This window comes from Pristiophorus japonicus, chromosome 12 (genome assembly GCF_044704955.1).
Source record: "Pristiophorus japonicus isolate sPriJap1 chromosome 12, sPriJap1.hap1, whole genome shotgun sequence".
In the NCBI taxonomy this organism is placed as follows: Eukaryota; Metazoa; Chordata; class Chondrichthyes; family Pristiophoridae; genus Pristiophorus; species Pristiophorus japonicus.
The window spans coordinates 63,538,530-63,551,822 of NC_091988.1; the positions used below are offsets into that span (position 1 = coordinate 63,538,530).

The window sequence follows — 13,293 nt, forward strand, 5'->3', positions numbered from 1 at the left end:
TAGTATATAACCTTAAACAATGGGTCTTCGACATGGACACAGAGTGTACACTTCCTAACACAATAACTCCATCATTTCGAACAGCTAATTTCTCTTTGTTAATTGACAAGTCTAGATTCATGCACAAAACAATATCAGTGAGTTTAACAAAGGTCTGCCAATCTCGCAGTTCAAGTTTCCTGTTGTCAGGAACAACATGTATATTTATAAAAATGTTTTTTAGAATGGCAAACCACAAATAATTGCCATGCATGGGTGTGGACTTCCTCGGCCAATTAGGACTGGAGGTGGGCATTTTGCCACCACAGGGTGGAAAGGCCGAAGATTAAATCAATAGCCTGCATTGTAAGCATCTTACTCGTTAGCATCTTTTCAATAGAAAACCTGTGCTGCCTATGTCCTAACTCGCACCAAGTTCCGTTCACCTACATTGGCCCCTGGTCCGACTGCGCCTCGATTTAAAAATTCTCATCCTTGTGTTCAAATCCCTCCTCGATTTAAAAATTCTCATCCTTGTGTTCAAATCCCTCCATGATCTCACCCCTCCATGTCTCTATAATCTCCTCCAGCCCTAGAACCCTCTGAGATCTCTGCACTCCTCCAATTCTGGCCTCTTACCCATTTTCATTGCTCCGCCATTTGCAGCCATGCCTTCAGCTGCCTGGGCCCCAGGCTCTGGAATTCCCTCCCTCTCTCTCCTCCTTTAAGACACTCCTTAAAACCTACCTCTTTTGACCAAACATTTGGTCACATGCCCTAATATCTCATTATGTGGCTCAGTGTCAAATATTGTTTGAGAATGCTCCTGTGAAGCGCTGTGTGATGTTTTACTGCGTTAACAGTGCTATATAAATATAAGTTGTTGTTGTTGTACAAGATTGAATGTGGGAAAAAGGAAAGGTTGGAGTGAATTATTGAATTTAGGCCATCTTCTCATCGCCCAAGAAACCCTTGGGGTTGTGGAGGAGCAGAGCTTCCATATACGCTAGCCAAAACCTGGTGACTCCACTCCAAGGTAGGGGGACAACAGTCCAATCTCGCCTCGTTAGCCTCTTATCCCGGTATCAGTTTTGTTAATTGGTTCTATACCCTATACACTCCATGCCTTGACATTGTTCCTAAGTAGGGCACTCAATAGAACAATATTCTAACTACGCCCTAACCAATGATTGCTTTAGGTTTATCATTACCTCTTTGCTATTGTACTTTATGCCCCTATTTATAAAATTTAGAATCCCATGCATTTTTAAAGCTTCATAGAAACATAGAAATTTACAGCACGGAAGGAGGCCATTTCGGCCCATAGTGTCGATGCTAGCCAACTAAGAGCTATCCAGCTTAATCCCACTTTCCAGCACTAGATTATGGCACTTCAAGTGCACATACAAGTATTTTTTTAATGTGGTGAGGGTTTCTGCCTCTACCATCCTTTCTGGCAGTGAGTTCCAGACCCACTACCTCTGGGTGAAGAAATTTACCCTCATATCTTCTCTAAACCTCACCCCAATTACTTTAAATTTATGCCCCATGGTTGTTGACCCCTCTGCCAAGGGAAATAAGTCCTTCCTATCCACTCTATCCCGGCCCCTCATAATTTTATACACTTCAATAAGGTCTCCCCTCAACTTAAAAAAATTTGTGACTTTGAACACAAAAGTCTCTCCTTTCTTCTGTTCCTTTTAAAGTTTTAGAATTTTATTGCCTTTCTTTATTTTCTCCTCCCGAGATGTATCACATTTCTCTGTACTAAAATGCACTGCTCAACAAATTGAACGCTGCCTGGAAATGAACCAAAAGGGTCGCAGGAGCCTTTTAAATAATGTTCTGGTAAATTGGAGCACAAACAATCCAAGGCAATGATGAGTCACGGTCACCTGGATACCGTGCACGTTGAGCGGGCAGGTTGCCATGGTATCCTGAACATCTGTCTGCTGCCATGGACATCGGCAGCTGTTGTAACACGTCATGCTTGCTGGTCCAGCTGTGTCACCGCCCAAGGGTCCAATGGGTCAGGTTATATCTGGCCCTGATTGGTCAGCACACAGAGGTCACAAGAAGTCAACAACAACTCACCTGATAGGTCCCCGAAATAGCTCCCCCCATAAAAATGAAAATGGGGGCAGAATGTAAGATGGCTGTTTTGTGTTATTTCCCAACAACAATTTGCATTTGTACAGCACCTGTAACATAGTAAAACGTCCCAAGGCGCCCCACAGGAGCGTTATCAAACAACATTTGTATCATTGAATCAAGCCTATTGAATTCAATTTCATAACTTGCCATGTTGGGATTTGAACTCACAACTTCTGCCATCTGATCCACTAACATAACGACTATACTGACACTCCAGGGCAGTATTGAGGGAGTACTTCACTGTTGGAGGTGCCACTACTATCTTTCAGATGAGACGTTAAATTGAGGCCCCGTCTGCCCTCTCAGGTGGACATAAAAGATCCCACTACGCTATTTCGAAGAAGAGCAGGGGAGTTCTCCCTGGTGTCCTGGCCCAACATTTATCCTACAACCAACATCACTAAAACAGATTATCTGGTCATTTTCACATTGCTGTTTGTGGGAGTTTGCTGTGCGCAAATTGGCTGCCACCTTTCCGACATTACAAAAAGTGCCTATACTTCAAAAAGTACTTCATTGGCTGCAGAGCACGTTGGGACGTCCTATGGTTGTGAAAGGCACTATATAAATGCAAGTTCTTTCTTTTTTCTTTATACTATTGTACCCAACAAGGAAGATGGTTGTGGTTGTTGGAGGTCAATCATCCCAGTCCCAGGACATCACTGCAGGAGTTCCTCAGGGCAGTGTCCGAGGCCCAACCATCTTCAGCTGCTTCATCAATGACCTTCCCTCCATCATAAGGTCAGAAGAGGGGAGGTTCGCTGATGATTGCACAATGTTCAGTGCAATTCGCAACTCCTCAGATAATGAAGCAGTCTGTGCCCGCATGCAGCAAGACCTGGACGACATTTAGGCTTCTGCTGATAAGTGGCAAGTAATATTTGCGCGACAAAAGTGCCAGGCAATGGCCATCTCCAACAAGCAAGAGTCTAACTACCTCCCCTTGATATTCAAAGGCATTATCATCACCGAATCCCCCACCATCAACATCCTGGGGATCGCCATTGACCAGAAATTTAATTGGACCAGCCACATGTAGCAACAAGAGCAGGTCAGAGGCTGGGTATTCTGTGGAGCGTGTCTAATCTCCTGACTCCCAAAAGCCTTTTCACCATCTACAAGGCAAAAGTCAGGAGTGTGATGGAATAATCTCCACTTGCCTGGATGAGTGAAGCTCCAACAACTCTGAAGAAGCTCGACACCGTCCAGGACAAAGCAGCCCGCTTGAATGGCACCCCATCCACCACCGTCAACATTCACTCCCTCCACCACCGGTGCACCGTGGCTGCAGTGTGTACCATCTACAAGATGCACTGCAGCAACTCGCCAAGGCTTCTTGGGCAGCACCTACCAAACCCGTGATCTCTACCACCTAGAAGGACAAGGGCAGCAGGCGCGTGGGAAAAACCATCATCTCAAAGTTCCCCTCCAAGTCACACACCATCCTGACTTGGAAATATATCGCCATTCCTTCATCGTCATTGGGTCAAATTTCTGGAACTCCCTCGCTAGTAGCACTGTGGGAGTACCTTCACCACACGGACTGCAGCGGTTCAAGAAGGCAGCTCACCACCACCTTCTCAAGGGCAATTAGGGATGAGCAATAAATGCCAGCCTTGCCAGTGATTCCCACATCCCGGAACGAATAAAAAAAACAAGCATCAGTGGATATTAGTGAGGACTGGGTGGGAAATAAGTGTGGCGGACCCAATGCAGAAGGAGATATAAGTGGCAGAGTTGAAGTTCTTGTTGGCTGCAATTTGGGAGGCCGGCTAGGAGAGCATTGGAGAAATCAAACCTTGATGCAACCATTGTTCCTGTTACTACATGAAATAGGATATTAATATAGAAAGAATGGAAAATACTGGCACGTATTCTGTAGCCTATTAAATTATTACAACATACATACAACAAACACAATGACATGAAAAATAAATATCCCATTCTTAATAAAAAATATTTCTTTCATGATCCCTGGGATGTTCAAGGAGCCAGAAATGAGTTCTGCATGGACTCTCAAAATGAAAAATAGTCGGATGAGAGGTACCGGCTTCAAAAGGAATTACTCAGGGTCCATGTCCTGACCTCAGGAAGTAGTTAAACTTCACTTATAAAACAAATGGTTAGGTCGTGCCAACTCCTGACCACAGAGGAAACAATCTATTCTGTAATTAAGACCAATACAGGAGTATTAGAGAATCCCTGCAGTCCATTATACATGATAGCACTGCACATTAAACTATACAGTCAATCCCAGAGCCTCAGCCAGTTCAGTGTTCAATCAGCAGCTGAGATCTCTGTGGTGTGTGTCAACAATTGGGACTTCCTCCTAACATCTTAAACTCATTTTTTTTACCGCCCTACTTCAGTTACGTAGAGAACCGACGGCTGTTCTCCTTAGAGCAGGGAAGGTTAAGGGGAGATTTAATAGAGGTTTTCAAAATTATGAAGGGTTTTGATAAAGTAAATAAGGAGAAACTGTTTCCAGTGGCAGGAGGGTCAGTAACCAGAGGATTTAAGATAATTGGCAAAAGAATCAGAAGGGAGATGAGAATTTATTTTCAACGCAGCGAGTTATTGTGACCTGGAATGCGCTGCCTGAAAGGGCGATGGAAGCAGATTCAACAGTAATTTTCAAAAGGGGATTGGATAAATACTTGAAGGTGTAAATTTGCAGGGGTATGAGGGAAGAGCAAGGGGAAGTGGGACTAATTGGATAGCTCTTGCAGAGAGCCGGCACAGGCACGATGGGCTGAATGGTCTTCTTCTGTGCTGTAAGATTCTATGATACAGAAATGGAATTGAAAATCTGACAGGGTCTATAACGGGCGGACTATCCGCTCTGCCAGTTTACACCCGGGACGGCAAGTTGAAAATCTAGCCCATTATTATGTCAGGTCTCCACCCCCACAATGAAGCCTTGGGATTTTCTGGGGTTTCCCAATCTGATTAAAGAAAGAAAGAAAGAAATACTTGCATTTATATAGCGCCTTTCATGACCAATGGACATCCCAAAGCGCTTTACAGCTAATGAAGTACTTTTGGAGTGTAGTCACTGCTGTAATGTGGGAAACACGGCAGCCAATTTGCACACAGCAAGCTCCCACCAACAACAATGTGATAATGACCAGATAATCTATTTTCGTTATGTTAATTGAGGCATAAATATTGGCCAGGACACTGGGGATAACTCCCCTGCTCTTCTACGAAACAGTGCCATGGGATCTCTTACGTCCACCTGAGAGAGAAGACAGGGCCTCGGTTTAACGTCTGATCTGAAAGAGGGCCAGCACCTGGGGTTAGTGAAGGCCCGGCATTAGAGTGGTAATGAGGTGGAATGAGATGTTCCCAGGAGGAGGAGAACCTGAAGTAAGGTGGCATTAAGGGGCTTGTACTAGGGCCCCAGTGGATTGGAGGATCTGCGGGGGGCTCTGGGGACAGCGAAGAGTTAGGTCCTGCAATAAAGGCACCCTTCACTTTCTGTAGGAAAGGGAGAAGCAGAAAGGAATGGAAAAAGTATGAGCAAGCATGGGGCCGAAATTGCCCTTCTCCTTAAGGCCTGTTACCGTCGCAAATTGGTGGCCACGCTGCGGAGTGGAGAGGCCACCGACTTTTGGTGGAATGGCTGCTGATAGCCCAATTGCCCTCCCAAGTTTTCCCGGCGGTGCCCCGATACCCCCCCTCCACCGCTCCTCTGCTGCCGATCCGTGGTAAGTTGGTCATCACCGTGCACACCGCCGATTACCCCAACGGCGACATTCCCCTCGGAAAATCTTCGGCCCGCCTGGCGGTGCCAAAACCTGCTTTTTCCTGGTGATACAGTGAGGCTGTGGCCTTCTGCAGCGGAGGTTCGGCTTCCCTTAAAGGGGAGGGCGCATTGCTGCTGACGCCATGTTTTTTTTGTCGGCCGACTGCCATGTCGGCCCGACACTTATGCCACTGGGTTCGGCCGGGCCGCCAACAGGCAGCCTGGCACCCTCTCTTGAGTGCCAGGCCACAGACCCGGCCGAAACCCTCCTTGGTAGCCTAGTGGGCCAAAGTTTTAAAATCGCAGAGGCTCTCCCCTTTAAGTGAGGGGGAGAGCCGTGGTGACATGGCGCCTTGATGACGTCATCGTGGCGGTCACTCTGCACCGCCCCCAACTTCTGCCCCTCAGGTATTGCCACCGCTGCGTTTCTGCCCCTCAAGTGTTGTCACCGCCCCCATTGAAAGCGACTTCCAGATCCAAGGAAAAAAAAACAACAAAGAGCCGAATGTCGCTCAAGATGTGACCTGAACCGCAGCTGTGGTAAAAACCATCGAAACGGGGTGGGAGCATCCCATTTTGGACAGGGGGAAATTTCTACTCCCATGTGTGTGCATGAGACCTAGCACATGAGAGAGAGAGAGAGAGAGAGAGAGAGAGAGAGAGAGAGGAAAGGAAAGCAAGAGAGAGAAAAGAGAAGAGAGGAGGAGAGGAGAGAGGAGAGAGAAAAGAGAGGAAAGGAGAAAGGAGAGAGGAGAAGGAGAGAGAAGGAGAAGAGAGGAGGGAGGAAAGAGATGAGAGAAGGAGGGAGAAGGAGAGAAAGACACACAGACATACTGCATAAGGGTCACACATGTACTCACACTGTAGGTTGATGGGCTAAGATGAAGATCCCCTTGACTGATTGATTACTGCAGAGACACAGTGAATTCCATTTAAATCTTAAAGGAACATGACCACCACTTTAAAAAGTTTTCTCCCTCAGTTTATTAAAACGAGGCGATGCAAATAATTAACTGGTATAAGACTGGAGCATAAAATCCAGGTTGACACTCCAGTGCAGTACTGAGGGAACGCTGCACTATCAGAGGTGCTGTCTTTCGGAAGAAATGTTAAATTGGGGCTATATCTGCCCTCTCAGGTAAAAGATCCCATGGCACTATTTCAAAGAATATGAGAGTTCTCCCCAGTATCCTAGCCAATATTTATCCCTCAACTGACATCACTAAACACATTGGGGCCGAAATTGCCCCCCTCTTTAAGGGCCTCTGAGAGGCGGTAATGGGGCAGTAAGGCCTTTCCGACCGGGGAGCAGGCGGATGGGCCGACACATCAGAAATTGCCCCTGGGTCGAGGGTGGCGGAAATGGGTTCCCTGCCCCATCGGGCAGGTGCCGACCCCTTACCGCTCCGCGAGGGAAGTTGATCCAACAGGCAGCCCAGGACCCGCTCTTGGGTGCTGGACCGCTGACCTGGCCAAAGCCCTCCCTGGTGGCCCAGTGGGCACCACTCAAGTGGCTGCAGAACTCGCAGCGACCTGCCCCTTTAACACCACCCACCTTCCGCCCAGATCCAAAAGCACTTCTGACCCCTAACACCGCCGCAACGAATAAAACCAATGAAAGAGGGCAATTTCCCTCTATTCTCCGCCCCATGGATCCGGGCAGAGAACCTTCACTTAATTCAAATTATCCGCCCCGTTTGGCTTAGAGGGCAAATTTGCCCCCATTGTTTGGTCACTATCTGTTTGTGGGAGCTTGCTGTGCACAAATTGGCTGCCACGTTTCCTGCATTACAACAGTGACTACACTTCAAATATACTTCATTGGATGTAAAGTGCTTTGGGATGGCTCGAGGTCATGAAAGGCGTTATATAAATGCATGTCTTTCTTTCTCTGGAGGTAGGTACAGGCACAGGATAAGACAATTAGATAAATACATACACACATTCTGAATTTAAAGAATTTTACACCATAATTAATAAATAACACTTTAATGATTTACAGTGTTAACAAAAATGTTTTTTTTGCACTTTTTTCAAATATATTATGCTGCCTCTTTAATCCTCACGGTTTTGAAATTAATGCTCGTTACCCTGATTTCATACATTCTCCTCCAATCTACAGACTTTCAAAATACCGAAGTTCATGTCTCGTAATTACTACCTCTGGATTTATCACTTATATCAGGTCTTACTTTTCGTAATCGTAGTTAGAGAATCACCTAAAATGGCTTCTCTTCCCAAACTGTTACCTCTGGAGTTCCCCAAGGATCTATCCTTGGCCCCCTCCTATTTCTCAACTACATGTTCTCAACGACACCCAGCTCTACCTCACCACCACTTCTCTCGAACCCTCCACGGTCTCTAAATTGACAGATTGTTTGTGTGACATCCAGTACTGGATGAGCAGAAATTTCCTCCAATTAAATATTGGGAACGACTGAAGCCATTGTCTTTGGTTCCCACCACAAACTCCGTTCCCTAGCCACCGATTCCATCCCTTCCCCTAGCAACTGTCTGAGGCTGAACCAGACTGTTCGCCACCTTGGTGTTGTATTTGACCCCGAGATGAGCTTCCGACCACATATCCGAGGATAACTAAAACCGCCTATTTCCACCTCCATAACATTGCTCGTCTCCGCCCCTGCCTCAGCTCATCTGCTGCTGAAACCCTCATCCATGTCTTCATTACCTCCAGACTTGACTATTCCAACGCACACCTGGCCGGCCTCCCACGTTTTACCCTCTGTAAACTTGAGGTCATATAGAACTCTGCTGTCCTTATCCTAACTCGCATCATGTACTTTTTAACCATCACTGCTGTGCTCGCTGACCTACATTGATTCTCGGTTAAGCAACGCCTCAATTTTTAAATCCTTTTTTCAAATCCCTTCAATGCCTCACCCCTCCCTATCTCTGTAATCTTCTCCAGTCCTACAACCCTCCAAGTTATTTCTGCTCCTCCAATTCAGACCTCTTGAGCATCGCTGATTTTAATCGCTCCACCATCGGCGTCCGTGCCTTCAGCTGCCTGGACCCCAAGCTCTGGAATTCCCTCCCTAAACCTCTCCGCCTCTCAACCTCTTTCGTCTATTAAGATGCTTCTTAAAACCACCTCTTTCTGCCCTAATATCTCCTTATGTGGCTCAGTATCAAATGCTGTTTGATAATGCTTCCATGAAGCTCCTTGGGACGTTTTACTACGTTAAATGCACTATATAAATGCAAGTTTTTGTTGTAGTTTTCATCCTCCATTCTGGCCCTGGGCTCTGGACCCTTCACCTGAGTTGTTGCAGCAAGATGAACCACCTCATGCCTTCCCAGCATTGCCAACGGCAGCCATTCTGTAAAAGGGTCTCCCAGCATCTAAATATCCCAGCATGCAGTTGATCCAACACTGCGGTAACCTGTATTTTATTTTTTAAATCATGATAATTTCCAGACGCTGCTCCAAAAAAGAAACTGCATCCCACTGCTGGAAATTGTTAAGTGTAAGCATTCCACGAATATCTTTCGTTTACATGGGCCCAAAATTAAACTGTGCAGTTGTTTAAAGATCGTAATCTCTCACGGTTTAGGGTGTCCTCCAAATCCCTCGTTTGGATCAAGGCCGCTATTATCTTCCCTGCACATATGGAATTTGGTGAACTGTGAAATTTGTATGAATATAAAATCTAATGGACAAGGATCACGGATTCCAAGTTGAATTTAACTTCAAAAGTATATTAGATTTAGGTTCATTACAATAAAATCTTGTGCGGTCAAATGTTCAATCTAATCTGTTTTTAAAGGACCGGGTTCTAACTCTGAGGAGAAGCAGCAGCAGCAGGAACAGTAACTATACTGGGTAAGAGAGAGTTAACTAGTACTAGTCATAGTTTCTAGGTCATAATGCAGGACATCATCAAGCCTGAAAAAGTCAAAGCTCCAATTTAACACTGGAGAGACTCACAGACAAATGCTCGATGCATCATCATCATAGGATGCCTGGCCGCTGATTTAATGGCAGCATGAACCCATTTAACATAAGTGTTAACTTGTAGATTGTAGGATGAGGGGAGATTGTGAGAGGTCAGAAGTCCCACAGATTGGAGGTACTGCCAGTGAACAAGTTGCCATTGGTTCGTGCTGCACGCACACCCTTACTCAAAGCATGAGCCGGGCAGCCTGTTTCCAGTGCGCTGCCTGAAACGGTGGTGAGAACACATTCAGTAGGAACTTGCAAAAGGGAACTAGATAAATAGTTGAAGGGCAAATACTTTCAGGGCTATGGGGAAAGAGCAAGGGGAGTGGGACTAATTGGATAGCTGTTTCACAGAGACGGCACAGGCACGATGGGCTGAATGGCCTCCTTCTGTGCTGTCTGATTCTATGATTCTCTTATATAATACACACATTATATAATACACACACATACATGTTATAAAAACTACAAACTATAGCATACATACACGCAAACACTGCATAATATATTCACATTGGCCCGGATTCTGTAGTAAGAATAATGGTGAGGCTATCAGCACACCCTGTCATTAAAGAGTAAATTGGACAGCAAGTTAAACGCGGAAATCAGTAAGTTGCAGTCTGAGTTGCTTTGCTCCTCCCATCATCATAGGCAGTCCCTCGGAATCGAGGAAGACTTGCTTCCATTCTTAAAATGTGTACTTAGCTGGCTGAACAGTCCAATACGAGAGCCACAGACTCTGTCACAGGTGGGACAGATTATGACACCGGCGAATCACCGAGAGACTCGGCATTGAATTACATGAAGGACATTGTAATGTATTTGTTTCCCAGGTTCTTTGCTTAAGAATTCATAGCAACACATTGCTATTAAGAACGAGTTGGTTTATTAACAAGGGTTAAACAATCAAACTACACATTGCCAGTTCATCCACTAGGCTCACAGCTGCATACCTCATCGTGGATGACCTAGACCCAACTGGCTTGGGTTTTATTGAGTCTTGTGAACATCACGTGACTGGCTAAACTACTCACAGTTCAACAGCTCTACAAACCGGTGAGCATACTCACAAGTGCACACATTACAGGTGTGAAGTTTCTGTACTTACCCACTAAACATGCCAGAAAAAGTTAGGGCTTGTGCATTGACATGTAAGTGAAATTTTAACAGAAGAAATGGTAAGTCTTAATTACTGCCAAACAACCTCTCCGGCACTGAAAATTAACTTTTACAAGTTTGGAGTCTCATTCCTTCAGCTTATTGTTGGAGATTTGAGAAAATAAAAAAATGAAATTTAAAAAAATGTTTTCTTTCTAATTCTTGTTTTTCTCTCTCTCTTACCCGTTCTTTAATCCGCTTCCTGTACATGATTTGGCATTGAATTAACGTCTCTAACTGACACTTCCTGGTTCGGACTCTGCGCCGCTCATTAAGGATTCTTCAATCTGATTGGTTAAGGAGACACAACGCTGCTTGCCCTGTTCACACAGGTCCCAGATTCCATGGGGAGGGTGCTGCACCAAAATGGCTCTCTCATCCCCGCACATTCCAGTGCAAAAGCCCATAGAAAGTTTCTGGGCAAGTGTAATGAATGGCTGGCACTGTTCATTTGCCGCTGACCGCACAATCTGGGCCCATATATAATGCACATACTGTATTATATGCACGTTATAGAATACACACACTCTCTAGCTGGTTTTGCCCTTCCAAATCCAGGCCAAATATAGCACGCTCTATTGCCACCTTGCCCAAGTTGATATGACTCAGCACAGACCGAAGACGGAGCCTAAAGCTTTCCTGATCTGTGCAGCTCAGTGGCACACCAGGCGATGTACTTACACAGCAGGGGTTTAAAATCACTCTCTGCAGGATTAGCACTGAGGCTTTAATGATTTCCGGTGAAATGCCCCCAGCCACTATTTTAACAAAGGAGGTAGCGCAGTTAAAATAAACTGGTTAACCACTCAAAGTAGCAGAAGAAGGAATGTTCATTGCTGCACAAGTGGGATTTCAAGCCTTAATCCTCTCAACTTACTACTTGGACTAAGCCCTGGCTCAATGGGTAACACTCCCACCTCTGACTCAGAGAGGCTGTGGGTGCAACACCACTCCCGAGACTTGAGCACATAAATCCAGGTCGACACTCCTGTGCAGTGCTGAGGGAGTGCTGCACTGTGGGAGACGTTAAACCGAGGCCCCGTCTGCTCTCTTAGGTGGATGTAAAAGATCCCATGGCACTATTACAAAGAAGAGCAGGGGAGTTATCCCTGGTGTCCTGCCCAATATTTATCCCTCAATCAACATCTAAAAACAGATTATCTGGTCATTATCACATTGCTGTTTGTGGGATCTTGCTATGCGCTCATTGGCTGCCGCGTTTCCCACATTACAACAGTGACTATACTCCAAAAAGTACTTCATTGGCTGTAAAGCGCTTTTGGACATTGAGGATGTGAAAGGTGCTATATAAATGTAGGTCCTTTCTTTATAATTCCACTGCAATCCTATTGCACGCTAGTGAAAGGATGAGACAGCTACTGAATGCCATTGCAAAATAAATCCTCAAACTAAGCTAAATCCCTCCAATAATTAGAAGTCAATGTGGATATGTCAACAATCTTGATGGGAGCCATGATGGCAAAAAGAAAGACAAATGGTTTAGCACTTACTTGTATCAGAGTGTGTAATTCATTCATTCCTCTCGTTTATTTAGCATCCCACTGTTTGTTTTTCCAAGCCGTCAATTTATTTCAGTTGGACGCGGGCTTATTTTTTCTGCTGCTGTAATTATTTAACAGAAACCCTCTCTTTGTTTTGTTAGGCTCCGTTCAGACATGGCAGTGATTTATCAGGGAAATCGGGGCAATTAAAGCAAATTGAGCTCGATTGACAAGTCCAGGTTCACACTCCCCGAGACTTCTGGCTGCTGGGGTTGTGGAGGCAATGGCAGAATGGGAGAGATAAAAAGAAAGACTTGCATTTATATAGCGCCTTTCACTGCCACCAGACCTCTCAGAGCTCTTTACAGCCAATCAAATGCTTTTGGAGTGTAGTCACTGTTGTAATGCAGGAAACACAGCAAGCTCCCACACACAGCAATGTGATAATGACCAGATCATCTGTTTTTTTGTCAATTGATTGAGGGATAAATATTGGCCAGGGCACCTGGGATAATTTCCCTGCTCTTCTTTGAAATAGCGCCATGGGATCTCGGTTTAACATCTCATCCACAAGATGGCACAACCGACAGTACAGCACTCCATTGGAATGTCAATCTAGATTTTTGTGCTCAAGTCCCTGGAGAGGGATTTAAACCCACAACCTTCTGACTCAGAGGCAAGTGTGTTACCCACTGAGCCACAGCTGATACATCAAATGCTGTTTACTCGCCGCAGTGGGGAGATAGGGGGTTTTTGGGGGGGGGGGGCACTGGGGGCAATGTTATCTTCAA

General features: G+C 45.5%; 1 protein-coding gene across 1 annotated transcript in view; it reads right to left on the bottom strand.

Moving 5' to 3' along the window:
* The window catches only part of sema3bl (sema domain, immunoglobulin domain (Ig), short basic domain, secreted, (semaphorin) 3bl), a 203,379-nt gene that overhangs the window by 164,016 nt on the left and 26,070 nt on the right, over positions 1–13,293 (bottom strand). The window lies entirely within an intron of this gene.